We start from the raw sequence: 27,902 nt of genomic DNA, 5'->3' as shown, positions 1-27,902 counted from the left end.
CCCAGGGAAACTGCGAGATAAGGCATCCGCCTTTACATTTTTAGACCCAGGACGATATGTAACGACGAAATTAAACCTGGTAAAAAACAATGACCACCTAGCTTGTCTGGGATTCAGACGTTTAGCGGACTCCAGATATAGCAGGTTCTTGTGATCGGTGATGACGGTGACCGGATGAACTGCCCCCTCCAAAAAATGGCGCCACTCCTCAAAAGCTAACTTAATGGCCAAGAGTTCCCTATTGCCGACATCGTAATTCCTCTCAGCGGACGACAACTTTTTAGAGAAAAAGGCGCACGGATGCCACTTACCAGGGGACGAACCCTGTGACAATACTGCTCCCACCCCTACCTCGGAAGCGTCTACCTCTACAAAGAATGGCTGAGACGCATCAGGTTGAATGAGTATGGGTGCCGAGGCAAAACATTTTTTCAAGGAGGAGAATGCTTGACAAGCCTTGTCAGACCACCTAGAAAAATCCGTCCCCTTTTTAGTCATGTCTGTGAGAGGCTTAACCATGGACGAGAAATTACGAATGAACTTCCGGTAATAGTTAGCAAACCCCAGGAAACGTTGTAGTGCCTTAAGATTCTCCGGCCGATCCCACTCAAGAACTGCCCGCACTTTCCCAGGGTCCATACGAAAACCGGACGCTGAAACCAGGAAGCCTAAAAACTGGAGTTCCTGTACGGCGAACACACACTTTTCCCACTTGGCATACAGTTTATTATCCCGCAAGATCTGTAACACCTGTCTAACGTGCTCCTGATGAGACACCAGATCCGGCGAGTAAATTAAGATATCATCCAGATATATGACAACAAACTGTCCCACCAGGTGGCGAAAAATATCATTAACAAAGTGTTGAAACACCGCCGGGGCATTAGTCAGACCGAATGGCATGACAAGGTTCTCATAATGCCCCTCCGGAGTGTTAAAAGCCGTCTTCCACTCATCCCCCTCCTTCATCCTAATCAGATTGTACGCCCCCCTGAGATCCAACTTAGAGAACCATTTGGCGCCCACGATCTGATTAAAGAGATCGGGAATAAGTGGGAGCGGATACGGATCTCGGACCGTAATCCGATTAAGTTCACGGAAATCCAGGCAAGGGCGTAGGCCTCCATCTTTCTTCTTAACAAAGAAGAACCCCGCGGCCACCGGTGAAGATGAAGGTCTAATATGCCCCTTAGCCAGACTTTCAGAAATATAATCCTTCATGGCCTGCCTCTCAGGACCAGAAAGGTTATACAACCTAGCTTTAGGTAACTTGGCCTCAGGGAGCAGTTTTACAGAACAGTCATACTCGCGATGAGGAGGTAGTTCCTGACACCCATTCTCCGAGAATACATCCTCAAAGTCCGCCAGAAATGGAGGTAAGACCCAAGGAGTAACCGCACCGATGACCGTGTTCATGCAGTTTTTATTACAGAATTTACTCCATTGGCTTATCTCTCTGGTTTGCCAATTAATAACCGGGTTATGCTTAGCTAACCAAGGAAGGCCCAACACTATAGGAGTGGGAAGACCCTCCAACACGTAGCATGACAACAGTTCTTTATGTATTGCCCCCACTTGAAGTTTTACACCATGCACAGCTTGCAAAAAACTTCCCTGACCGAGAGGCCTGGCATCGATCGAGAATATGGGGATGGGTTTAGCCAACTCACTCAATCGCATACCTTGAACCCGGGCAAACCGAGCATCAACCAGATTAGCCCCGGCCCCACTATCCAGAAGAACAGATATCCTCTCAGTTCTCGTACCCACCACCACCTCCGCCGGTACGAGAAACTGAGACGAACCTAGGGACGAAATACCTACTCCCAGATTGCCATCCACCACACAACCTGGGATCAACAGTTTTTTCGACGACTCTTTACTCTGCAAGGGACGGGATGGACACCCCCCAATAAAATGTCCCTTTTTCCCGCAGAGGAAACACCTTCCTGTCTTATGGCGCACCACCGGTCCCCTTCCCCGAAATGATGTCCCTCCTAATTGCATAGGCTCCTCCGGACTGACCAGGGGAACCACCATATGAGGGGACCTTGTAGGAGGTGGAGACATTACAGGGGGTAGAGTTATCCCGCACCTCTCCCGAAGCCGTCTGTCAACACGAATAGCAAGGGCCATAGCGGCTTCCAGTGACGCGGGAGAGTCATACTGTGCCAACACATCCTGTAATTTGTCGGATAAACCATGACAAAACTGGCTCCTAAGAGCCGGGTCATTCCACTGGGTGTCCGTGGCCCACCTACGGAACTCAGAACAGAATTCCTCCGCCGGACGATCTCCCTGCTGAATCCTACGTAACTTAGACTCAGCAAGGGAGATCCGATCTGGGTCATCATATACGAGTCCCAGAGCAGCGAAAAACCTATCCACTGACTGGAGAACCGGGGAGCTTGGGGGAAGAGAGAACGCCCAAGATTGAGGGTCCCCTTGTAGGAGCGAGATGACAATTCCCACCCTTTGTTCTTCACTGCCCGATGACCGAGGCCGCAGCCGAAAGTACAATTTGCATGCCTCCCGGAAAACAAAAAACTTGTCCCGCCCCCCAGTGAACTTGTCAGGGAGAGCTACTTTAGGTTCTGGTCCGGCTTGCTCCAGAGGATGCAAAACCTTGGACTTAACGTCCGCCAGCCCCATGGACAAACTCTGCAACTGCCGAGCTAGACCGGCTACTGAATCCATGGTAGCTGGAGAAAACTAAGTGGGTCGGTGAAAATGTCACACTGTCACAGAATACTGGAGGTAGGGGGCCTAAGCTGACCCTAAGCTGGGACCCTGACTAACCCCTCAACCTGGAGGTACTGTTAAAGGTACAGAGGTCCAGGCCGCCAGCGTAACCCCTACCTCCTGAGGATCCCTGCACCTAAGTAATCTAGTCCTGAGAAGGACCCCGATCACAACAATAGGGAACCAGAAATAATATGCCCACACACAGTATTTAGACGAACGAGACAGTTCAAGGGAAAAACCAAAACCACCTTGCATACAACTTCTACACAACTACAACAGAGGGAACACCAAAGGGAAAGGAGATAAATGATAAAGCGAGGAAAGGGAAAAAACACTTCCAAATACACTTATCTCAGCAACTCCAAACACCACGATCCGCTCTGTAAGTCTGAATGAAAAGCTTTCACCGACACCTCCCAAACAGACCTGCAGGAATATAAAGGAGTCTCACTAAAGAAGCATTGATTGCAGCTGGGCGAGGCTGGACCTCAGCTAGCCCAGAGAGAGAGAGAATTAACTCCTACACTGCCGAGAAAACACAAAGCACCAACAAGTCAGCTGCGAGAAGTCAGGCTGTGTACTCGTGACGATCTTCGTGGCAACACACCCGTGACAAGTATATAGAGGATGTGTCCCGTGTGGTGTAGTATATAGAGGATGTGTCCTGTGTGGTGCAGTATATAGAGGATGTGTCCTGTGTGGTGTAGTATATAGAGGATGTGTCCTGTGTGGTGTAGTATATAGAGGATGTGTCCTGTGTGGTGTAGTATATAGAGGATGTGTCCTGTGTGGTGTAGTATATAGAGGATGTGTCCTGTGTGGTGCAGTATATAGAGGATGTGTCCTGTGTGGTGTAGTATATAGAGGATGTGTCCCGTGTGGTGCAGTATATAGAGGATGTGTCCCGTGTGGTGTAGTATATAGAGGATGTGTCTCGTGTGGTGTAGTATATAGAGGATCTGTCCTGTGTGGTGTAGTATATAGAGGATGTGTCCCGTGTGGTGTAGTATATAGAGGATGTGTCCCGTGTGGTGTAGTATATAGAGGATGTGTACCGTGTGGTGTAATATATAGAGGATGTGTCCTGTGTGGTGTAGTATATAGAGGATGTGTCCTGTGTGGTGTAGTATATAGAGGATGTGTCCCGTGTGGTGTAGTATATAGAGGATGTGTCCTGAGTGGTGCAGTATATAGAGGATGTGTCCTGAGTGGTGTAGTATATAGAGGATGTGTCCCTTGTAGTGTAGTATATAGACGATGTGTCCCGTGTGGTGTAGTATATAGAGGATGTGTCCTGAGTGGTGTAGTATATAGAGGATGTGTCCCGTGTGGTGCAGTATATAGAGGATGTGTCCTGAGTGGTGTAGTATATAGAGGATGTGTCCCGTGTGGTGTAGTATATAGAGGATGTGTCCTGTGTGGTGTAGTATATAGAGGATGTGTCCCTTGTAGTGTAGTATATAGAGGATGTGTCCCGTGTGGTGTAGTATATAGAGGATGTGTCCTGAGTGGTGCAGTATATAGAGGATGTGTCCTGAGTGGTGTAGTATATAGAGGATGTGTCCCTTGTAGTGTAGTATATAGACGATGTGTCCCGTGTGGTGTAGTATATAGAGGATGTGTCCTGAGTGGTGTAGTATATAGAGGATGTGTCCTGAGTGGTGTAGTATATAGAGGATGTGTCCTGTGTGGTGCAGTATATAGAGGATGTGTCCCGTGTGGTGCAGTATATAGAGGATGTGTCCTGTGTGGTGTAGTATATAGAGGATGTGTCCCGTGTGGTGTAGTATATAGAGGATGTGTCCTGAGTGGTGTAGTATATAGAGGATGTGTCCCGTGTGGTGTAATATATAGAGGATGTGTCCCGTGTGGTGTAGTATATAGAGGATGTGTCCTGTGTGGTGTAGTATATAGAGGATGTGTCCCGTGTGGTGCAGTATATAGAGGATGTGTCCTGTGTGGTTCAGTATATAGAGAACGTGTCCCGTGTGGTGTAGTATATAGAGGATGTGTCCTGTGTGGTGTAGTATATAGAGGATGTGTCCCGTGTGGTGTAGTATATAGAGGATGTGTCCTGAGTGGTGTAGTATAAAGAGGATGTGTCCCGTGTGGTGTAATATATAGAGGATGTGTCCCGTGTGGTGTAGTATATAGAGGATGTGTCCTGTGTGGTGTAGTATATAGAGGATGTGTCCCGTGTGGTGCAGTATATAGAGGATGTGTCCTGTGTGGTTCAGTATATAGAGAACGTGTCCCGTGTGGTGTAGTATATAGAGGATGTGTCCTGTGTGGTGCAGTATATAGAGGATGTGTCCTGTGTGGTGTAGTATATAGAGGATGTGTCCCGTGTGGTGTAGTATATAGAGGATGTGTCCTGTGTGGTTCAGTATATAGAGAACGTGTCCCGTGTGGTGTAGTATATAGAGGATGTGTCCTGTGTGGTGTAGTATATAGAGGATGTGTCCCGTGTGGTGTAGTATATAGAGGATGTGTCCTGTGTGGTGTAGTATATAGAGGATGTGTCCCGTGTGGTGTAGTATATAGAGGATGTGTCCTGAGTGGTGTAGTATATAGAGGATGTGTCCTGAGTGGTGTAGTATATAGAGGATGTGTCTCGTGTGGTGTAGTATATAGAGGATGTGTCCTGAGTGGTGCAGTATATAGAGGATGTGTCTCGTGTGGTGTAGTATATAGAGGATGTGTCCTGTGTGGTGTAGTATATAGAGGATGTGTCCCGTGTGCTGTAGTATATAGAGGATGTGTCCCGTGTGGTGCAGTATATAGAGGATGTGTCCCGTGTGCTGTAGTATATAGAGGATGTGTCCTGTGTGGTGTAGTATATAGAGGACGTGTCCCGTGTGGTGCAGTATATAGAGGATGTGTCCCGTGTGCTGTAGTATATAGAGGATGTGTCCTGTGTGGTGCAGTATATAGAGGATGTGTCTTGTGTGGTGCAGTATATAGAGGACGTGTCCCGTGTGGTGCAGTATATAGAGGATGTGTCCCGTGTGCTGTAGTATATAGAGGATGTGTCCTGTGTGGTGTAGTATATAGAGGATGTGTCCTGTGTGGTGTAGTATATAGAGGATGTGTCCTGTGTGGTGCAGTATATAGAGGATGTGTCCTGTGTGGTGTAGTATATAGAGGATGTGTCCCGTGTGGTGCAGTATATAGAGGATGTGTCCCGTGTGCTGTAGTATATAGAGGATGTGTCCTGTGTGGTGCAGTATATAGAGGATGTGTCCTGTGTGGTGTAGTATATAGAGGACGTGTCCCGTGTGGTGCAGTATATAGAGGATGTGTCCCGTGTGCTGTAGTATATAGAGGATGTGTCCCGTGTGGTGCAGTATATAGAGGATGTGTCCCGTGTGCTGTAGTATATAGAGGATGTGTCCTGTGTGGTGTAGTATATAGAGGACGTGTCCCGTGTGGTGCAGTATATAGAGGATGTGTCCTGTGTGCTGTAGTATATAGAGGATGTGTCCTGTGTGGTGTAGTATATAGAGGACGTGTCCCGTGTGCTGTAGTATATAGAGGATGTGTCCTGTGTGGTGCAGTATATAGAGGATGTGTCCTGTGTGGTGCAGTATATAGAGGATGTGTCCTGTGTGGTGTAGTATATAGAGGATGTGTCCCGTGTGCTGTAGTATATAGAGGATGTGTCCCGTGTGGTGCAGTATATAGAGGATGTGTCCCGTGTGCTGTAGTATATAGAGGATGTGTCCTGTGTGGTGTAGTATATAGAGGACGTGTCCCGTGTGGTGTAGTATATAGAGGATGTGTCCTGTGTGGTGCAGTATATAGAGGATGTGTCCTGTGTGGTGTAGTATATAGAGGATGTGTCCCGTGTGCTGTAGTATATAGAGGATGTGTCCTGTGTGGTGTAGTATATAGAGGACGTGTCCCGTGTGGTGCAGTATATAGAGGATGTGTCCCGTGTGCTGTAGTATATAGAGGATGTGTCCTGTGTGGTGCAGTATATAGAGGATGTGTCCTGTGTGGTGTAGTATATAGAGGATGTGTCCTGTGTGGTGCAGTATATAGAGGATGTGTCCTGTGTGGTGTAGTATATAGAGGATGTGTCCTGTGTGGTGTAGTATATAGAGGATGTGTCCTGTGTGGTGTAGTATATAGAGGATGTGTCCCGTGTGGTGCAGTATATAGAGGATGTGTCCCGTGTGCTGTAGTATATAGAGGATGTGTCCTGAGTGGTGCAGTATATAGAGGATGTGTCCCGTGTGCTGTAGTATATAGAGGATGTGTCCTGTGTGGTGCAGTATATAGAGGATGTGTCCTGAGTGGTGCAGTATATAGAGGATGTGTCCCGTGTGGTGCAGTATATAGAGGATGTGTCCCGTGTGGTGTAGTATATAGAGGATGTGTCCTGAGTGGTGCAGTATATAGAGGATGTGTCCCGTGTGCTGTAGTATATAGAGGATGTGTCCCGTGTGGTGTAGTATATAGAGGATGTGTCCCGTGTGGTGTAGTATATAGAGGATGTGTCCTGAGTGGTGTAGTATATAGAGGATGTGTCCTGAGTGGTGTAGTATATAGAGGATGTGTCCCGTGTGGTGCAGTATATAGAGGATGTGTCCCGTGTGCTGTAGTATATAGAGGATGTGTCCCGTGTGGTGCAGTATATAGAGGATGTGTCCTGTGTGGTGTAGTATATAGAGGATGTGTCCCGTGTGGTGCAGTATATAGAGGATGTGTCCCGTGTGGTGCAGTATATAGAGGATGTGTCCCGTGTGCTGTAGTATATAGAGGATGTGTCCTGTGTGGTGTAGTATATAGAGGATGTGTCCTGTGTGGTGTAGTATATAGAGGATATGTCCTGTGTGGTGCAGCATATAGAGGATGTGTCCCGTGTGGTGTAGTATATAGAGGATGCGTCCTGAGTGGTATAGTATATAGAGGATGTGTCCCGTGTGGTGTAGTATATAGAGGATGTGTCCCGTGTGGTGCAGTATATAGAGGATGTGTCCTGTGTGGTGTAGTATATAGAGGATGTGTCCCGTGCGGTGTAGTATATAGAGGATGTGTCCCGTGCGGTGCAGTATATAGAGGATGTGTCCCGTGCTGTGTAGTATATAGAGGATGTGTCCCGTGTGGTGTAGTATATAGAGGATGTGTCCTGTGTGGTACAGTATATAGAGGATGTGTCCTGTGTGGTGTAGTATATAGAGGATGTGTCCTGAGTGGTGTAGTATATAGAGGATGTGTCCTGTGTGGTGTAGTATATAGAGGATGTGTCCTGTGTGGTGTAGTATATAGAGGATGTGTCCCGTGTGGTGTAGTATATAGAGGATGTGTCCTGTGTGGTGTAGTATATAGAGGATGTGTCCTGTGTGGTGTAGTATATAGAGGATGTGTCCTGAGTGGTGTAGTATATAGAGGATGTGTCCTGAGTGGTGCAGTATATAGAGGATGTGTCCCGTGTGGTGCAGTATATAGAGGATGTGTCCCGTGTGCTGTAGTATATAGAGGATGTGTCCTGTGTGCTGTAGTATATAGAGGATGTGTCCCGTGTGGTGTAGTATATAGAGGATGTGTCCCGTGTGGTGTAGTATATAGAGGATGTGTCCTGAGTGGTGCAGTATATAGAGGATGTGTCCCGTGTGGTGCAGTATATAGAGGATGTGTCCCGTGTGGTGTAGTATATAGAGGATGTGTCCCGAGTGGTGCAGTATATAGAGGATGTGTCCCGTGTGGTGCAGTATATAGAGGATGTGTCCCGTGTGGTGCAGTATATAGAGGATGTGTCCCGTGTGCTGTAGTATATAGAGGATGTGTCCTGTGTGGTGTAGTATATAGAGGATGTGTCCTGTGTGGTGTAGTATATAGAGGATATGTCCCGTGTGGTGCAGTATATAGAGGATGTGTCCCGTGTGGTGTAGTATATAGAGGATGTGTCCTGAGTGGTATAGTATATAGAGGATGTGTCCCGTGTGGTGCAGTATATAGAGGATGTGTCCCGTGTGGTGCAGTATATAAAGGATGTGTCCTGTGTGGTGTAGTATATAGAGGATGTGTCCCGTGTGGTGTAGTATATAGAGGATGTGTCCCGTGCGGTGCAGTATATAGAGGATGTGTCCCGTGCTGTGTAGTATATAGAGGATGTGTCCCGTGTGGTGTAGTATATAGAGGATGTGTCCTGTGTGGTGTAGTATATAGAGGATGTGTCCCGTGCGGTGCAGTATATAGAGGATGTGTCCCGTGCTGTGTAGTATATAGAGGATGTGTCCCGTGTGGTGTAGTATATAGAGGATGTGTCCCGTGTGGTGTAGTATATAGAGGATGTGTCCTGTGTGGTGTAGTATATAGAGGATGTGTCCCGTGTGGTGTAGTATATAGAGGATGTGTCCCGTGTGGTGTAGTATATAGAGGATGTGTCCTGAGTGGTGTAGTATATAGAGGATGTGTCCTGTGTGGTGTAGTATATAGAGGATGTGTCCTGTGTGGTGTAGTATATAGAGGATGTGTCCCGTGCTGTGTAGTATATAGAGGATGTGTCCCGTGTGGTGTAGTATATAGAGGATGTGTCCTGTGTGGTGTAGTATATAGAGGATGTGTCCTGTGTGGTGTAGTATATAGAGGATGTGTCCCGTGTGGTGTAGTATATAGAGGATGTGTCCCGTGTGGTGTAGTATATAGAGGATGTGTCCTGAGTGGTGTAGTATATAGAGGATGTGTCCTGTGTGGTGTAGTATATAGAGGATGTGTCCCGTGGGGTGTAGTATATAGAGGATGTGTCCTGTGTGGTGCAGTATATAGAGGATGTGTCCTGTGTGGTGCAGTATATAGAGGATGTGTCCTGTGTGGTGTAGTATATAGAGGATGTGTCCCGTGTGGTGTAGTATATAGAGGATGTGTCCCGTGTGGTGTAGTATATAGAGGGTGTTTCCCGTGTGGTGTAGTATATAGAGGATGTGTCCCGTGGGGTGTAGTATATAGAGGATGTGTCCTGTGTGGTGCAGTATATAGAGGATGTGTCCTGTGTGGTGCAGTATATAGAGGATGTGTCCTGTGTGGTGTAGTATATAGAGGATGTGTCCTGTGTGGTGTAGTATATAGAGGATGTGTCCCGTGTGGTGTAGTATATAGAGGATGTGTCCCGTGTGGTGTAGTATATAGAGGGTGTGTCCTGTGTGGTGTAGTATATAGAGGATGTGTCCCGTGTGGTGTCGTATATAGAGGATGTGTCCCGTGTGGTATAGTATATAGAGGATGTGTCCTGTGTGGTGTAGTATATAGAGGAAGTGTCCTGTGTGGTGTAGTATATAGAGGATGTGTCCCGTGTGGTGTAGTATAGAGGATGTGTCCCATGTGGTGTAGTATATAGAGGATGTGTCCCGTGTGGTGTAGTATATAGAGGATGTGTCCCGTGTGGTGTAGTATATAGAGGATGTGTCCTGTGTGGTGTAGTATATAGAGGATGTGTCCCGTGTGGTGTAGTATATAGAGGATGTGTCCTGTGTGGTGTAGTATATAGAGGATGTGTCCCGTGTGGTGTAGTATATAGAGGATGTGTCCTGTGTGGTGTAGTATATAGAGGATGTGTCCCGTGTGGTGCAGTATATAGAGGATGTGTCCCATGTGGTGTAGTATAGAGGATGTGTCCTGTGTGGTGTAGTATATAGAGGATGTGTCCTGTGTGGTGTAGTATATAGAGGATGAGTCCCGTGTGGTGTAGTATATAGAGGATGTGTCCCGTGTGGTGTAGTATATAGAGGATGTGTCCCGTGTGGTGTAGTATATAGAGGATGTGTCCCGTGTGGTGTAGCATATAGAGGACGTGTCCCGTGTGGTGCAGTATATAGAGGATGTGTCCCGTGTGGTGCAGTACATAGAGGATGTGTCCCTTGTGGTGTAGTATATAGAGGATGTGTCCCGTGCAGTGTAGTATATAGAGGATGTGTCCTGTGTGGTGTAGTATATAGAGGATGTGTCCCTTGTGGTGTAGTATATAGAGGATGTGTCCCGTGTGGTGCAGTATATAGAGGATGTGTCCCGTGCGGTGTAGTATATAGAGGATGTGTCCTTTGTGGTGTAGTATATAGAGGATGTGTCCTGTGTGGTGTAGTATATAGAGGATGTGTCCCGTGTGGTGTAGTATATAGAGGATGTGTCCCGTGTGGTGTAGTATATAGAGGATGTATCCCGTGCGGTGTAGTATATAGAGGATGTGTCCTGTGTGGTGTAGTATATAGAGGATGTGTCCCGTGTGGTGTAGTATATAGAGGATGTGTCCTGTGTGGTGTAGTATATAGAGGATGTGTCCCGTGTGGTGTAGTATATAGAGGATGTGTCCCGTGTGGTGTAGTATATAGAGGATGTGTCCCGTGTGGTGTAGTATATAGAGGATGTGTCCCGTGTGGTGTAGTATATAGAGGATGTGTCCTGTGTGGTGTAGTATATAGAGGATGTGTCCCGTGTGGTGTAGTATATAGAGGATGTGTCCCGTGTGGTGTAGTATATAGAGGATGTGTCCCGTGTGGTGTAGTATATAGAGGATGTGTCCCGTGTGGTGTAGTATATAGAGGATGTGTCCCGTGTGGTGTAGTATATAGAGGATGTGCCCTGTGTGGTGTAGTATATAGAGGATGTGTCCCGTGTGGTGTAGTATATAGAGGACACATATTCAGCTGAAATGTATTGCAGCCTGGATGGGGCACATTTATACCTGGATGGTGGACATCTATACCAGGGTGGCGGACATCCATACCAAGATGGGGACATGTATACCAGGATGGAGGACGTGTATATAAGCATTGGGGAAATGTATACCAGAATGGGGAACATGGACATGCATACGAGGATGGGAGACATGCATATGAGGATGGTCAACATGTATACCAGGATGGAGGACATGTATACCAGGATGGAGGACATGTATACCAGGATGGGGGACATGTATACCAATATGGGGTAGACAACAATAGGGACATGTGTTTACGCATAGACACAGAAATGGAAGAAACCTTTTGTCCACAGGAAATACATTGTCCTTTCAAAGGCAATGTTTTACATTTATACTAGACACCTTTGTCCCCTGTAAGGGAAGTATTGCACCTGCAAAAACACATGTCTCTCAAAGAAAATATGGAATATTGGAGTTTGTATAAATCCAATATTGATGAGACATACATTTTCAGGGGTTAATAGGAGAAGAAGACACATAATTTTTCATAACTGTAATCCCTGCCTATGAGCCACAAATTCATAATGGCCAGATAACTGACAACAGCTATGCCATGTTTACTAGCTATGGAAAAGGTAAAATCCTGATGGAAAATACTCGAACTTCTGCGATCATCCGGAGAGGAGTTATTGCATAAGTTGAGAATTTCATAAAATCCTAAAGTCCAGAGGACACCTAACAACCCAGTCCAAGTGAGGTCATCACAGGGGGGGGGGGGGTAGTGGGTGGAGCTCAGGTCTTATTAAAATATCATGCTGAATTTTGATCTGGGTTAGTGTAGAGAGATACACATCGTGTATTCAAGAATCCCGTTTACTGAATGGCCCCAATCAAAGCGCTCTCCTTCAGCTAAGTTGACTCGTCTCTGCGAGTGGTGTAGAAACTTCTTTCATTAATCCCTTTTTATTTACTGTAACTGTATACGCTGTATTGTTTGGTCCCCTTTGTAAAATCTCTTTTATATTTTTTTTATAAACACTGCCCCCTTTTGGATTAAATATAAAATGTAATAGTTCTATTCCTTTTGTTCTGTAACTGCGTCTCGAAGACATACGCTAACAAAAACCAGGCCTCCAGTCAGCCTGTGTATAAAAAAATAATAAAATGGTGGTGTCAGTGAGTAGCGTGGGGTTATCGTGGAGTTAGCAGTGATGGTACGGGGGTATATACACATATTCCATGTTTTGGAATCCAGAGGTGTATATACCAAACACTCACTGTTAGTTTTCTGATTACTGGCCTGTTTTTGCAAACAGCCTGCGGCCTCCCCCGTTGATCGTCGGCTAATTGTGTAATAGTCCGGATGATAAGGGTCAGCAGAGAGCTGTTCGCTCAAGAGATCACAGCGGGTGTTTCTGCATGACATTATATCAGGATGGGAGACATTATACCAGGTTTGGGCACATTATACCAGGACGGGGTACATTATACCTGGAAGAGGACCAGGATAGGAGACATTATGCCAAGAAGGAGGCCAGGTTGGGAGACATTATCCCAGGAAAGGGCCCAGTATGGGGGACATTAATATTGGAAGGGGCGTCTCTTATTAAGTATCATCCTCTCTAGTTATGCATGGAGCAGTCCCTTATTATGTAGTGTCCTCTGTTGTAACGTACATTGGTGTCCCATTATTACATAATATCACATCTTGTTATACTGTATATAGCAGCGTCCCATACATAGCATATTCTCATTATTTTTGGTATTCACATCGCCCTCGCTTTACTACATAAAGTCCTCTCTTGTTAGATATACAATGACTGCTGATAGAGCAGCATCTGACCGGAAGACCAGTCCATCAGCTCCTCCATGAGTAGCGAAGCTTTCCCATGCTCCATCAGCCGAGGACGGCATATAATAAAGACAGGGGGCTATAAATAACGAGAATCCGATACGTAAGGGACAGTGCTGTACATAACAAGAGAGGACACTGTGTAATAAGGGACGGCAATATACATAATGAGAGGAGACTATGTATTATATATACATATATTTATATTTATAGCTTGGTTGCCATAAAAGGAGTGGGGCTCAAACATATTTTTTGCACAGGGACCCCAAGTTGTCAGTGTCCGCCCCTGGCCTGTAGTATTCATCTAGGCGTGACGAAACGCAATGGTATATACAAACACATGTAAATGGCTTATAATTAGAAGGGCTGGAAAGTGTACAAAGATCCTAATTAGCAACAGACATGTTCCCCTTTACCTTTCATTGTCTTAGCATTTGACCTAGAGAGATCAAAAGCATCAGAGAGAATGTTGACGGCCGCCATGCATGGATGTCATATCTCTATTTAGGCACAACACCTCCATACGCCGGCATGAAGTGATATTTACTCTACGTGACACATTTAATGTGAGTTTTGGAGCTGTTCCACTGTATCCTAGGGCGCGATACAATGCCAAAAAAGATTGTACAAGATGCAAATGCCATTTCAATTAGTCTTCCATTAAACCTGTCACCGTGGGGTTTTACAAGCACCTGAGCCTCAGCGCTGAACATACAACGTTTCACATATTTTTCCTTAATATATTGTATCCATGCAATTTACAGCCGAAATAATGTGCCCGATGTGCTGGAACGTTAAGTATAAAGTAAAATTATGGCCAGTGACCTGAGAAGACGCGGACCATTAGTCAAAGCACCACTGAGGAAGATACAGAAGCTCAATGACATCTCATTGATGATGATTTATTGAACTATGGTGAATGGGGGGTAATGTCCAAACTGTGGAAAATGCAAAAATAATGTTACACTTAGTCCTTCCTCAATCATTGTAGGTGATATATCTATATACTTCATTTTGATATCAGTTTAAGAGATAAATATGCCATATACTGGTCATATGATGACAGTTTTTTTTAGGATGGACCTACATTTTTGATAGCTGTTGGCAAAATTTTTGGTCTTAAGACCTTTGCCCTGAAGCCTGTTTTCACCTTCCTGACCTGGCCAAATTTTACAATTCTGACCCTTGTTCACTTTATGTGGTAATAACTCTGGAATGCTTCAACAAATCCCAGTGATTCTGAGATTGTTTTTAGTGACACATTGTACTTTATGATAGTGGTAAATTTAGCGGGAATTTTTTTTTGGGGGGAAAAAAATCGGAATTTTTGGCAAAAAATGTAGAAAATTCCACAATTTTCAAACTTTCTCTAATTTTTATGCTCTTAAACCAGTTAGTCATGCTGTACAAAATGATTTAAAAAAGAACATTTCCCATTCTACTTTACATCAGCATTTAAAAACTATATTTCATTTTTGAAACGTCATTTTTTTTTTTTTGTTAGGAAGTTATAAGGGTTAAAAGTTTATCAGCAATTTCTCATTTACAAAACTATTTTTTTTAGGGACCACATCGGGTTTGAAGTGACTTTAAGGGATCTATATGACAGAAAATACCCAAAAGTTACACCATTTTAAAAAACTGCACCCCTCAAAGTGCTCAAAACCCCATTCTAGAAGTTTATTAACCTTTTAGGTGCTTCACAAAAATTAAAGCAATTTGGAAGGAAAAAAATGAACATTTTAATTATTTTGCATAAAAATGTTCATTTAGCCCCAAATTTTTCATTTTCACACTGATAACAGGAGAAAATGGTCTGTACAATTTGTTGTGCAATTTCTCCTGATTTGTATTACCACCATTACTCCTGCAGGGTGTGAACATGTATAAAAGCCCCATTTTGACAGATGTGGCAACATTAACCAACAAAGCACAATAGAACTGGTACAACCGTCTTCCCACCACTGCCTCCTGAATTGGATTGGTGGTAATAGAGAAATAACAAGCCCCTCTCTCTTCAGGGGTCGGGGGGCTTGATGTGTTAAACCAATATTGGGAAAATATTGCCGTTTTGATTTCTTATCTCGAGCTTCCAAATCCAAGCTTCTCCTACCAAACAGTGAAAAACAGACAGTACATGGATGCAACTTTTTTTTTTTTTTGCAGCCCCATACATTTGATTAGGAGAGTTCAAAATAGGTCTTGTCGGTTTCTGCAGACAACCGGTAGGCAAAAAAAACCCCTAACATGTGAATAGTCTCATAAAGTATAACGTATAAATGTGCTGTTAGTGAAAAATGTACAAAAAAAAACAGTGATGTGTGAATGAGCCTGCATTATTGTAAAAAATAATTTTAGTCAGATATCAGGGCAACTGTTCCTTTAAAAAAAATATATCAAAACCTTAAAAAGAATTATAGCACATCAGCGCGGAACTGAGTGACGAAGAAAGTCATTCCCTGTCTATACCCTGAGTAGACTTATTAGACACTGACATATCCCTGAATAAGTCCCACTGGGGGGGCGCTGCACCGAGATGATTCGACCACATCACGTCAGGTTCAACGGCACAAATAGAAAATGCGGAAATACTATCTACCGTATTTTACGGACCATAAGACGCACCTGGGTGTTAGAGGAGGAAAACAGAAAAAAAAATGTAAGCAAAAAATGTGGTCATGATGCACTGTTAAGGGGGAGGGGGTCTTCTGCTGACACTGGTATAGGGGTAATGTCCCCCAATTCTGATAATATCCCCCATCCTGGTAGATATGCCCCCCCTTCCTATTATACGTGGCCCCCCATCCCCATCCTGATATGCATGGCACCCCGCATCCTTATCCTGGTATGCATGGCACCCCTCATCCCTATCCTGGTATGCATGGCACCCCGCATCCTTATCCTGGTATGCATGGCACCCCTCATCCCTATCTTGGTATGCATGGCACCCCTCATCCCTATCCTGGTATGCATGGCACCCCTCATCCTGGTATGCATGGCACCCCTCATCCTTCTCCTGGTATGCATGGCACCCCTCATCCTTATCCTGATATGCATGGCACCCCTCATCCCTATCCTGGTATGCATGGCACCCCTCATCCTGGTATGCATGGCACCCCTCATCCTTCTCCTGATATGCATGGCACTCCTCATCCTTATCCTGATATGCATGGCACCCCTCATCCCTATCCTGGTATGCATGGCACCCCTCATCCCTATCCTCATATGCATGACACCCCTCATCCCTATCCTGGTATGCATGGCACCCCTCATCCCTATCCGGGTATGCATGGCACCCCTCATCCTGGTATGCACGGCACCCCTCATCCTTATCCTGGTATGCATGGCACCCCTCATCCTCATCCTGGTATGCATGGCACCCCTCATCCTTATCCTGGTATGCATGGCGCCCCTCATCCTTATCCTGGTATGCATGGCCCCCTCATCCTTATCCTGGTATGCATGGCACCCCTCATCCTTATCCTGGTATGCATGGCACCCCTCATCCTTATCCTCGTATGCATGACACCCCTCATCCTTATCCTCGTATGCATGGCCCCTTCATCCTTACCCTGGTATGCATGGCACCTCTCATCCTTACCCTGGTATGCATGGCACCCCTCATCCTTATCCTGGTATGCATGGCCCCCTCATCCTTATCCTGGTATGCATGGCACCCCTCATCCTTATCCTCGTATGCATGACACCCCTCATCCTTATCCTCGTATGCATGGCCCCTTCATCCTTACCCTGGTATGCATGGCACCTCTCATCCTTACCCTGGTATGCATGGCACCCCTCATCCTTATCCTGGTATGCATGGCCCCCTCATCCTTATCCTGGTATGCATGGCACCCCTCATCCTTATCCTGGTATGCATGGCACCCCTCATCCTTATCCTCGTATGCATGGCCCCTTCATCCTTACCCTGGTATGCATGGCACCTCTCATCCTTACCCTGGTATGTATGGCCCCCTCATCCTTATCCTGGCATGTATGGCCCCCTCATCCTTACCCTGTATGGCCCCCTCATCCTTACCCTGGTATGCATGGCACCCCTCATCCTTACCCTGGTATATATGGCCCCCTCATTCTTACCCTACTATGTATGGCCCCCTCATCCTTATCCTAGTATGCATGGTCCCCCTAATCCGCATCAGGCTGCACATAAAAAAATAAACACTCCTACTCACCTCTCTTCTCTCTCCTCCAGCGCTGCATCCTGTCTGCCCACACTGATCTCTCCATGTGAGCCGCGCATGGCGTCACTGCCATGCGCGGCTCACAAGGAGACATCAGCTGCCGGAAGTCACTGCTCCCCACACCGGGACTGTATGCGCGGGGAGCAGTGACTTCATGCTCCTTAATAGCCGACACACAGCGTAGCTGCAAGGCGGCTCCTGCTGCTGCCGGGCAATCGTGTGTGCCCGCTGTTAAAGGGCATGAATATTCACCCCCTCCCCACGCCCATGGGCTTGTGTTAGTAAATATAATTTTGTATATAAATCAAAATAAATGTTAGTATTTTCTGGCCACCTACTTTTGGACCACCCTGTATATGTATACTGTGTACAATTATTAGGCAATCTATGTGTGCAAAATGTTTTTGCATCTACATGAAGCACATACATTTTCCCATCTCAATAGTTTACTTTATCTGTTAAAGTGAGAATAACCTTACAATGAACAAAAATATATTTCTTACATTTAAAAAATATTTATCAGTGACCAATATAGCATCTTTTTTTTCAATAACAGCCATAGGCCGTCCATCCATGAAGTCTATCAGCTTCTTCATCTGTCAACAAACAACCTGTTGGGCAGCACCAACCAGCCAGACCCTGGTCAGAGACGGAACTGTTTCCGTCCACCGTAAATCTGTTTGAGGGTCCACAAGTTCTCAATGGGGATTACGTTAGGTGAGGAAGGGGCCGTGTCATTCTTCTTTCCTCTTTAAAGGGGTTATCCAGAACTAGTTTATTATTTTACTACGGGCCAAAGAACTAACAGGCAGGGAGTTGCTCACTACCCGCCCGTTCTGCCCGCTGCCATCTCAGAGTGGTTACGGACCACTCCTGCCACCTGCAGGCGATTCGGCTGCTCCACGTCAACAGAGCAGCTCTTCCTCTTCCGCTCTGTTGATGGGGCTTGACTGCCGACATTATGGTGATTGACAGCCGGCTTCCTACAATTAGGCAGTGGGGAGCCGGCTGTCAATCTGCATGACATCGGCGTCACGCTCCATCCACAGAGCAGAGCGGAAGAGAAGCAGCTGCTCTGTTGACGTCAGCAGAAGCAACAGAATCGCCGGCAGCAGTCTGTGTCCACTGGGAGCTGGCAGAGATTGTCGGTGAGCAAAACGGGCAGGTAGTTAGCAACCATCTTTTACTTCTTAGGCTCATAGTAAAGAAAAAAAAGAATAATCCCAGATAACCTCTTTAAGGCCTTCACTGACCAACCAAGCAGTGGAGTACTACAATGCTGCGAATGGAGAATTGTCCTGCATAAAACTCATGGTTTACTTACGCTGTACCACAGCTGGAAGAAAGTGTCTTCTAAAAACTGGTATTAGGATTGGGAGTTGATATTATGTCCATCTTCAACACCAAAAGGTCCAACTAGCTCATCTTTAATAATACAAGCCTATAGTATGGCCCACCTCCACTCTGCTGGCTTTTGAAGTGGAGGTCTGTGCCCATTATTGAACCAGCCACGGGCCCATTCATCTGGTCCATCAGGAGCCGCTCTCATCTCATTAGGCCATAAAACCTTTTAAAAATTTGTCTTCAGATATTTCTTGGCCCAGTATTGACGTTTCCACTTCTGTGTCTTGTTCAGTGGTGGTCGGGCTCGGCCTCCTCACCTCGGCCATATCTCTGAGCACTGAGCACCTTGTACTTCTGTGTCTTGTTCAGTGGTGGTCGGGCTCGGCCTCCTCACCTCGGCCGTGTCTCAGAGCACTGAACACCTTGTACTTCTGTGTCTTGCTCAGTGGTGGTCGGGCTCAGACTCCTCACCTTGGCCGTGTCTCAGAGCACTGAACACCTTGTACTTCTGTGTCTTGCTCAGTGGTGGTCGGGCTCGGCCTCCTCACCTCGGCCATATCTCTGAGCACTGAGCACCTTGTACTTCTGTGTCTTGATCAGTGGTGGTCGGGCTCGGCCTCCTCACCTTGGTCGTGTCTCAGAGCACTGAACACCTTGTACTTCTGTGTCTTGCTCAGTGGTGGTCGGGCTCGGCCTCCTCACCTTGGCCATGTCTCTGAGCACTGAACACCTTGTACTTCTGTGTCTTGCTCAGTGGTGGTCGGGCTCGTCCTTCTCACCTCGGCCGTGTCTCGGAGCACTGAACACCTTGTACTTCTGTGTCTTGCTCAGTGGTGGTCGGGCTCGGCCTCCTCACCTCGGCCCTGTCTCTGAGTACTGAACACCTTGTACTTCTGTGTCTTGCTCAGTGGTGGTCGGGCTCGGCCTCCTCACCTTGGTCGTGTCTCAGAGCACTGAACACCTTGTACTTCTGTGTCTTGCTCAGTGGTGGTCGGGCTCGGCCTCCTCACCTTGGCCATGTCTCTGAGCACTGAACACCTTGTACTTCTGTGTCTTGCTCAGTGGTGGTCGGGCTCGTCCTTCTCACCTCGGCCGTGTCTCGGAGCACTGAACACCTTGTACTTCTGTGTCTTGCTCAGTGGTGGTCGGGCTCGGCCTCCTCACCTCGGCCCTGTCTCTGAGTACTGAACACCTTGTACTTCTGTGTCTTGCTCAGTGGTGGTCGGGCTCAGCCTCCTCACCTCGGCCGTGTCTCGGAGCACTGAGCACCTTGTACTTCTGTGTCTTGCTCAGTGGTGGTCGGGCTCGGCCTCCTCACCTCGGCCGTGTCTCGGAGCACTGAGCACCTTGTACTTCTGTGTCTTGCTCAGTGGTGGTCGGGCTCGGCCTCCTCACCTCAGTCGTGTCTCAGAGCACTGAACACCTTGTACTTCTGTGTCTTGCTCAGTGGTGGTCGGGCTCGGCCTCCTCACCTCGGCCGTGTCTCTGAGCACTGAGCACCTTGTACTTCTGTGTCTTGCTCAGTGGTGGTCGGGCTCGGCCTCCTCACCTCGGCCGTGTCTCTGAGCACTGAACACCTTGTACTTCTGTGTCTTGCTCAGTGGTGGTCGGGCTCGGCCTCCTCACCCCGGCCGTGTCTCGGAGCACTGAACACCTTGTACTTCTGTGTCTTGCTCAGTGGTGGTCGGGCTCGGCCTCCTCACCTCGGCCCTGTCTCTGAGTACTGAACACCTTGTACTTCTGTGTCTTGCTCAGTGGTGGTCGGGCTCGGCCTCCTCACCTTGGTCGTGTCTCAGAGCACTGAACACCTTGTACTTCTGTGTCTTGCTCAGTGGTGGTCGGGCTCGGCCTCCTCACCTTGGCCATGTCTCTGAGCACTGAACACCTTGTACTTCTGTGTCTTGCTCAGTGGTGGTCGGGCTCGTCCTTCTCACCTCGGCCGTGTCTCGGAGCACTGAACACCTTGTACTTCTGTGTCTTGCTCAGTGGTGGTCGGGCTCGGCCTCCTCACCTCGGCCCTGTCTCTGAGTACTGAACACCTTGTACTTCTGTGTCTTGCTCAGTGGTGGTCGGGCTCAGCCTCCTCACCTCGGCCGTGTCTCGGAGCACTGAGCACCTTGTACTTCTGTGTCTTGCTCAGTGGTGGTCGGGCTCGGCCTCCTCACCTCGGCCGTGTCTCGGAGCACTGAGCACCTTGTACTTCTGTGTCTTGCTCAGTGGTGGTCGGGCTCGGCCTCCTCACCTCAGTCGTGTCTCAGAGCACTGAACACCTTGTACTTCTGTGTCTTGCTCAGTGGTGGTCGGGCTCGGCCTCCTCACCTCGGCCGTGTCTCTGAGCACTGAGCACCTTGTACTTCTGTGTCTTGCTCAGTGGTGGTCGGGCTCGGCCTCCTCACCTCAGCCATATCTCTGAGCACTTAGCACCTTGTACTTCTGTGTCTTGCTCAGTGGTGGTCGGGCTCGGCCTCCTCACCTCGGCCGTGTCTCTGAGCACTGAGCACCTTGTACTTCTGTGTCTTGCTCAGTGGTGGTCGGGCTCAGCCTCCTCACCTCGGCCGTGTCTCTGAGCACTGAGCACCTTGTACTTCTGTGTCTTGCTCAGTGGTGGTCGGGCTCAGCCTCCTCACCTCAGCCATGTCTCTGAGCACTGAGCACCTTGTACTTCTGTGTCTTGCTCAGTGGTGGTCGGGCTCGGCCTCCTCACCTCGGCCATGTCTCTGAGCACTGAGCACCTTGTACTTCTGTGTCTTGCTCAGTGGTGGTCGGGCTCGGCCTCCTCACCTCGGCTATATCTCTGAGCACTGAACACCTTGTACTTCTGTGTCTTGCTCAGTGGTGGTCGGGCTCAGCCTCCTCACCTTGGCCGTGTCTCTGAGCACTGAACACCTTGTACTTCTGTGTCTTGCTCAGTGGTGGTCGGGCTCGGCCTCCTCACCTCAGTCGTGTCTCGGAGCACTGAGCACCTTGTACTTCTGTGTCTTGCTCAGTGGTGGTCGGGCTCGGCCTCCTCACCTCAGTCGTGTCTCGGAGCACTGAGCACCTTGTACTTCTGTGTCTTGCTCAGTGGTGGTCGGGCTCGGCCTCCTCACCTCCATTACTAATTACTGCCTAATAATTCTGTCAATACTTTAGATTTATAACAATGACTATAAGATAGCATTAACAATAATATATTATTAAACTATGGGAAAATAAAAGTTGTGCAGTGTAATTATACATTAGGGAGCTTCATACGCCTTAATTAATAAACCTTGTCTGCATTGTGCTTACTAGGCAGCGCGCAAACATTCTATGTAGTTGCTTAGCAACATGAAGCCGGAGTGTAAGGTGACACAGCAGATCCCCCTGAGCGCGGCCACTGATACAGATCCTTAGAGAATGTTCACATGTGAAAGGTCTTCATTAAAGGGATTGCCTCAGGCCTCATTCACACCTCCAATTTGTGCGTGCGAGTGCTATGCGCGTGTTTTTCACAGATAGCACTCGTACTTACTGTATTATATTCTATGGGACCATTCACATGTCTGATTTTTTTTTCCTCGGACCAAGTGGTCCACAAGCAATATCAGAGACACGTCCAATTTTGAGCCGAGGGCTGGATCAATATTGGCAATGCAAGTCAATGGGTCCGTGAAAAAAAAAATCAGACTGCACTCGGATGACATTTGAGTTCGGTCTGATTTTCACAGACTTTCAGAATGAAGAAAGTGGAGAAATTGTTTCTTTTTTTTAAATTTCTCCACGTACAAGAAAATTATATCACGCTCGTATCACATTCTGATCAAACTCTGATCAAGCTATGACCAGAGTAATCGATTTGTTTTTGTTGTATGCAAAAAAAAATCGGAAGTGTGAATGAGGTCTGACCTAAGCAGTCCACGAATTACATGGACGGCCATTGATCTTAATGGATGCTGTAGGGATTTAGCAGCGTTCACACAGGCACACAGTTTCTTTATCCAAACCGGAAGGTTTATTAACTCCATAAACTTCCAGCAGAAAGTAATAACAAAACAAAGAGCCCATAGAGCAGAATGAGAAACAGAGCAGGTCAGCTGCTCAATATTCACAGTCCAGTACTCGGCCTCCTGCAGAATCTGGGAAACTTATTCAGGTCCTCCACCTTCATACACAGGTCCTCCACCTTCATACACAGGTCATCCACCTTCATACACAGGTCCTCCACCTTCATACACAGGTCCTCCACCTTCATACACACGTCATCCACCTTCATACACAGGTCCTCCACCTTCAAACACAGGTCCTCCACCTTTATACAAAGGTCCTCCACTTTCATACACAGGTCCTCCACCTTCATACACAGGTCCTCCACCTTTATACAAAGGTCCTCCACCTTCATACACAGGTCCTCCACCTTCATACACACGTCATCCACCTTCATACACAGGTCATCCACCTTCATACACAGGTCATCCATCTTCATACACAGGTCCTCCACCTTCATACACAGGTCCTCCACCTTCATACACACGTCATCCACCTTCATACACAGGTCCTCCACCTTCATACACAGGTCCTCCACCTTTGTACAAAGGTCCTCCACTTTCATACACAGGTCCTCCACCTTCATACACAGGTCCTCCACCTTTATACAAAGGTCCTCCACCTTCATACACAGGTCCTCCACCTTCATACACACGTCATCCACCTTCATACACAGGTCATCCACCTTCATACACAGGTCATCCATCTTCATACACAGGTCCTCCACCTTCATACACAGGTCCTCCACCTTCATACACACGTCATCCACCTTCATACACAGGTCCTCCACCTTCATACACAGGTCCTCCACCTTTATACAAAGGTCCTCCACTTTCATACACAGGTCCTCCACCTTCATACACAGGTCCTCCACCTTCATACACAGGTCCTCCACCTTTATACAAAGGTCCTCCACCTTCATACACAGGTCCTTCACCTTCATACACACATCATCCACCTTCATACACAGGTCATCTACCTTCATACACAGGTCATCCATCTTCATACACAGGTCCTCCACCTTCATACACACGTCATCCACCTTCATACACAGGTCGTCCACCTTCATACACAGGTCCTCCACCTTTATACAAAGGTCCTCCACTTTCATACACAGGTCCTCCACCTTCATACACAGGTCCTCCACCTTCATACACAGGTCCTCCACCTTTATACAAAGGTCCTCCACCTTCATACACAGGTCCTCCACCTTCATACACAGGTCCTCCAACTTCATACACAGGTCCTCCACTTTTATACACAGGTCCTCCACCTTCATACACAGGTCTTCCACCTTCATACACAGGTCCTCCACCTTCATACACAGGTTCTCCACCTTTATACACAGGTCCTCCACCTTCATACACAAGTCCTCCACCTTTATACACAGGTCCTCCACTTTTATACACAGGTCCTCCACCTTCATACACAGGTCTTCCACCTTAATACATAAGTCTTCCACCTTCATACACAGGTCCTCCACCTTCAAACACAGGTCCTCCACCTTCATACACAGGTTCTGCACCTTTATACACAGGTTCTGCACCTTTATACAGAGGTCCTCTACCTTCAACTTCATACACAAGTCCTCCACCTTCATACACAGGTCCTCCACCATTATACACAGATCCTCCACCTTCATACACAGGTCCTCCACCTTCATACACAGGTTATCCAACTTTATACACAGGTCCTCCACCTTCATACACAGGTTATCCAACTTTATACACAGGTCCTCCACCTTCATACACAGGCCCTCCACGTTCATACACAGGTCCTCCACGTTCATACACAGGTCTTCCATCTTCATACACAGGTCCTCCACCATTATACACAGATCCTCCACCTTCATACACAGGTCCTCCACGTTCATACACAGGTCTTCCACCTTCATACACAGGTCCTCCACCTTCATACACAGGTCCTCCACATTCATACACAGGTCCTCCACCTTTATACACAGGTCCTCCACTTTTATACACAGGTCCTCCACCTTCATACACAGGTCCTCCACCTTCATACACAGGTCTTCCACCTTAATACACAGGCCCTCCACCTTCATACACAAGTCCTGCACCTTCATACACAGGTCCTCCACCATTATACACAGATCCTCCACCTTCATACACAGGTCCTCCACCTTCATACACAGGTTATCCAGCTTTATACACAGGTCATCCACCTTCATACACAGGTCATCCACCTTCATACACAGGTCCTCCACCTTCATACACAAGTCCTCCACCTTCATACACAGGTTCTCCACCTTCATACACAGGTCCTCCACCATTATACACAGATCCTCCACCTTCATACACAGGTCCTCCACCTTCATACACAGGTCTTCCACATTCATACACAAGTCCTCCACCTTCATACTCAGGTCCTCCACGTTCATACACAGGTCCTCCACCTTCATACACAGATCTTCCACCTTCATACACAAGTCCTCCACCTTCATACACAGGTCCTCCACCATTATACACAGATCCTCCACCTTCATACACAGGTCCTCCACCTTCATACACAAGTCCTCCACCTCCATACACAGGTCCTCCACCTTCATACACAGGTCCTCCACCATTATACACAGATCCTCCACCTTCATACACAGGTTCTCCACGTTCATACACAGGTCGTCCACCTTCATACACAGGTCGTCCACCATTATACACAGATCCTCCACCTTCATACACAGGTCCTCCACCTTCATACACAGGTTATCCAGCTTTATACACAGGTCATCCACCTTCGTACACAGGTCATCCACCTTCATACACAGGTCCTCCACCTTCATACACAAGTCCTCCACCTTCATACACAGGTTCTCCACCTTCATACACAGGTCCTCCACCATTATACACAGATCCTCCACCTTCATACACAGGTCCTCCACCTTCATACACAGGTTATCCAGCTTTATACACAGGTCATCCACCTTCATACACAGGTCCTCCACCTTCATACACAAGTCCTCCGCCTTCATACACAGGTCCTCCGCCTTCATACACAGGTCCTCCACCTTCATACACAGGTCCTCTACCTTCATACACAGATCATCCACCTTCATACACAGGTCCTCCACCATTATACACAGATCCTCCACCTTCATACACAGGTCCTCCACCATTATACACAGATCCTCCACCTTCATACACAGGTCCTCCACCTTCATACACAGGTCCTCCACCTTCATACACAGGTCCTTCACCTTCATACACAGGTCTTCCACCTTCATACACAAGTCCTCCACCTTCATACACAGGTCCTCCACCTTCATACACAGGTCCTCCACCATTATACACAGATCCTCCACCTTCATACACAGGTCCTCCATGTTCATACACAGGTCGTCCACCTTCATACACAGGTCGTCCACCTTCATACACAGGTCCTCCGCCTTCATACACGTCCTCCACTTTAATACACAGGTCCTCTACCTTCATACACAGATCATCCACCTTCACACACAGGTCCTCCACCATTATACACAGATCCTCCACCTTCATTCACAGGTCCTCCACCATTATACACAGATCCTCCACCTTTATACACAGGTCCTCCATCTTCATACACAGGTCTTCCACCTTCATACACAGGTCTCCCACCTTCATACACAGATCCTCCACCTTCATACACAGGTCCTCCACCTTTATACACAGGTTCTCCACCTTTATACACAGGTCGTCCACCTTCATACACAGGTCCTCCACCTTCATAGACAGGTCCTCCACCTTCATACACAAGTCCTCCACCTTCATACACAGGTCCTCCACCATTATACACAGATCCTCCACCTTCATACACAGGTCCTCCACCTTCATACACAGGTCTTCCACCTTCATACACAAGTCCTCCACCTTCATACTCAGGTCATCCACGTTCATACACAGGTCCTCCACCTTCATACACAGATCTTCCACCTTCATACACAAGTCCTCCACCTTCATACACAGGTCCTCCACCATTATACACAGATCCTCCACCTTCATACACAGGTCCTCCACCTTCATACACAGGTCCTCCACCTTCATACACAGGTCCTCCACCTTCATACACAAGTCCTCCACCTCCATACACAGGTCCTCCACCTTCATACACAGGTCCTCCACCATTATACACAGATCCTCCACCTTCATACACAGGTCCTCCACGTTCATACACAGGTCGTCCACCTTCATACACAGGTCGTCCACCTTCATACACAGGTCCTCCACCTTCATACACAGGTCATCCACCTTCATACACAGGTCCTCCACCATTATACACAGATCCTGCACCTTCATACACAGGTCGTCCACCTTCATACACATGTCCTCCACCTTCATAGACAGGTCCTCCACGTTCATACACAGGTCTTCCACCTTCATACACAAGTCCTCCACCTTCATACACAGGTCCTCCACCTTCATACACAAGTCATCCATCTTCATACACAGGTCCTCCACCTTCATACACAGGTCCTCCACCATTATACACAGATCCTCCACCTTCATACACAGGTCGTCCACCTTCATACACAGGTCCTCCACCTTCATACACAGGTCCTCCACCTTCATACACAGGTCATCCACCTTCATACACAGGTCCTCCACCATTATACACAGATCCTCCACCTTCATACACAGGTCGTCCACCTTCATACACAGGTCATCCACCTTCATACACAGGTCCTCCACCATTATACACAGATCCTCCACCTTCATACACAGGTCGTCCACCTTCATACACAGGTCTTCCACCTTCATACACAGGTCCTCCACCTTCATACACAGGTCCTCCACCTTCATACACAGGTCCTCCACCATTATACACAGATCCTCCGCCTTCATACACAGGTCGTCCACCTTCATACACAGGTCGTCCACCTTCATACACAGGTCCTCCACCTTCATACACAGGTCATCCACCTTCATACACAGGTCCTCCACCTTCATACACACGTCATCCACCTTCATACACAGGTCCTCCACCTTCAAACACAGGTCCTCCACCTTCATACACACGTCATCCACCTTCATACACAGGTGATCCACCTTCATACACAGGTCCTCCACCTTCATACACAGGTCTTCCACCTTCATACACAAGTCCTCCACCTTCATACACAAGT

General features: G+C 47.4%; 1 protein-coding gene across 7 annotated transcripts in view; it reads right to left on the bottom strand.

Moving 5' to 3' along the window:
* The window catches only part of LRRC7 (leucine rich repeat containing 7), a 447,011-nt gene that overhangs the window by 348,937 nt on the left and 70,172 nt on the right, over nt 1-27,902 (bottom strand). The window lies entirely within an intron of this gene.

This window comes from Phyllobates terribilis, unplaced genomic scaffold (genome assembly GCF_046119375.1).
Source record: "Phyllobates terribilis strain yellow unplaced genomic scaffold, ASM4611937v1 Scaffold_8__6_contigs__length_399053987, whole genome shotgun sequence".
In the NCBI taxonomy this organism is placed as follows: Eukaryota; Metazoa; Chordata; class Amphibia; order Anura; family Dendrobatidae; genus Phyllobates; species Phyllobates terribilis.
The sequence above is the reverse complement of the archived record's forward strand: the minus strand, read 5'-3'. Positions and strand labels throughout refer to the sequence as shown.